Genomic DNA, 2,334 nt, shown 5'->3' with positions numbered 1-2,334 from the left:
ATGTATATAAAAATGACAGATACACATTCCATTATAATTACTAAAGTATTCAGTATTTTAATATTACTGAATGCAAATCATTTCTTATATGATAAAGCTAATGATGAAGTGAAACTTACTGAACAATTAAATTGTAAATTCCATGTAAATTTTCAACTGTGCATTTAAATACCAATTCTGTAATGCATATTTTTTTAGTCGTAAAATTCATTAAAAAATATTTTTCTGTTGAAAAGGTTTTAATGGCCACTACCAAAACCAAACCAAACCAAAACAAAACCTCAAACCTAAACATACATATAACATCAGGAAATAACCATTTAGAGAATATTAATTGCAAAAGATCCTTTTTGATTAGCTACACATTTTGGGTACAATATATCCAGAAAATACACATCTTTCTGAAAGAAACTGAACAGAAAATGATTTTACTAATAGCGGGATTAACCATGGTAACCTAAAAAATGTTTTAGATGAGATTACAAAAGGTAGGTCTGCATATATTAGGAAAACTAGATAAGTGTGCAGATACTTCTAGAAAAAAAAATATAAAGCCATCGTTTTGTAAAGTAAAAAGGTATCCGAAAAGAGAATTAGGAAAATGAGTATCCAGAATGGAGATGAGAGTAAGAGGGGTTAGCCTGGAGTTTTGACTGTTATGTAAAAAACTCTAGAAGGAAAACAAAGCTTCTGCATATCTACTGAGTTGCTGGCTATTTTATTAAACTTGGAAAACTGCACTTGATGTATCTTTTAAAATATTGTTTAATTATTTATCACCTCCACCTCCTTGCAGCTCAAATGGCATCTTGACAGAATTGAACCATGAAGAACCACACAATAGTGACAAACTTCATTATTGTAGGACTGACAGCGGACCCAAATTTGGAAATTGTAATTTTTCTTTTTCTACTTCTAGCATATCTTTTGAGTACTACAGGAAATCTTCTTATCATCCTTCTGACCTTGCTGGATTCCCGCCTCAAAACTCCCATGTATTTCTCCTAAGAAATTTTTCCTTCTTAGAAATCTCATTGACATCTGCCTGCATCCCTAGATACCTGGTCAGCATAGTCACTAAGGAAAAGACTATTTCCCATAATGCTTGCTTGGCACAGGCACTTTTTGCTGTTTTCATAGGTATAACACAGTTTTTCCTGTTGGCTGCTATGTCCTATGACCACTATGTGGCCATCTGCAAACCCCTTTATTATGCAACCATTATGAGCAGCAGAGTGAGCCACCTGCTGGTTGCTGCCTGTTGGATAGCTGCTGGGGTAGCGATCATTCATGGAGTTATTGTGAGTCTGACCATAGAATTCTGTGATGGCAATGTTATTGAACACTTCTTGTGTGACACCTCTCCTATCCTGAAACTCTCTTGCACAGACACCAAGGAAATGGAATTCTCAAATTTTATTTTAGCCATTATCACACTCTTAAATACACTGGCTCTGGTATTGTTCTCTTATATCAAAATCATAACAACAGTTATGAAGATCCCTTCTGCCCAGGAGAGAAAGAAGGCTTTTTCCACCTGTTCCTCCCACCTGATTGTTGTCTGCATCTCTTATGGCAGTTGTATTTTTATGTATATCAAACCTTCTGCAGAGGAAAGGATATCTTTAAACAAGGGGGTATCAGTGCTCACTGTTTCCATTGCATCTGTACTAAATCCTTTCATATATACCCTAAGAAATAAGCAAGTGATACAAGCCCTGAGGGACCTAGTAAAAAAAAATGTACCTTTACAACTTTGAAGTAACGGCTTTGGCTTTTGTAAAAGCATACTATTGAGGATTAGTGAAAATGCTATCCTCTACTAGTTACATTTATAACATATCCCTTAATTAGTTTTTATTATGGCAGTCACAGAAGTTACCCATAAAGAGCCTTCATTGTCCTCCTGAATGTTTATCATTTTACTAGCATGGTCCTTCCCCGTTATGTTCTCTCATGATTATCAAAATATTCCACTATGAATCCTTATTAGAAACCTCACACATTTGCACATGGTTTTCTACAATAGATGACCCCTTTAGTGAACTCTGTAAATATGAACTTGTAAATATGAACAGACAATGTTAATATTTAAAAAATATATATGTGATGTTGCTGGAGCCAATGTGCCTTATTCCTTCCCTTCCTCCTTTTCTTTCTTCTTGCCCTTTTTTTTCTTCCTTTCTTATTTTTTGAGCATATGGGACGACATTTATTCCCACATATTTTCTTTCTCCTCATTTTTTGTAAGTTTCCTCTTACTTTTTTTTAATATTTCTTCTTTGTTTCCCTTTTGTCTTAGCTAAATATCTAAAAGTATACATTTATAAGGCT

The 2,334-nt window shown here is 34.2% G+C and overlaps 1 pseudogene; it reads left to right on the top strand.

The window, feature by feature from the left end:
* The first annotated feature begins 825 nt into the window (after nucleotides 1-825).
* On the top strand, nucleotides 826-1,760 carry LOC124087399 (olfactory receptor 6C74-like; annotated as a pseudogene).
* Nucleotides 1,761-2,334: the final 574 nt, after the last annotated feature.

This window comes from Marmota monax, unplaced genomic scaffold (genome assembly GCF_021218885.2).
Source record: "Marmota monax isolate L192 unplaced genomic scaffold, Marmota_monax_Labrador192_F-V1.1 WCK01_AAM20220418_F8-fsc00012, whole genome shotgun sequence".
Classification (NCBI taxonomy): domain Eukaryota; kingdom Metazoa; phylum Chordata; class Mammalia; order Rodentia; family Sciuridae; genus Marmota; species Marmota monax.
This window is presented reverse-complemented; position numbering and strand designations above follow the sequence as displayed.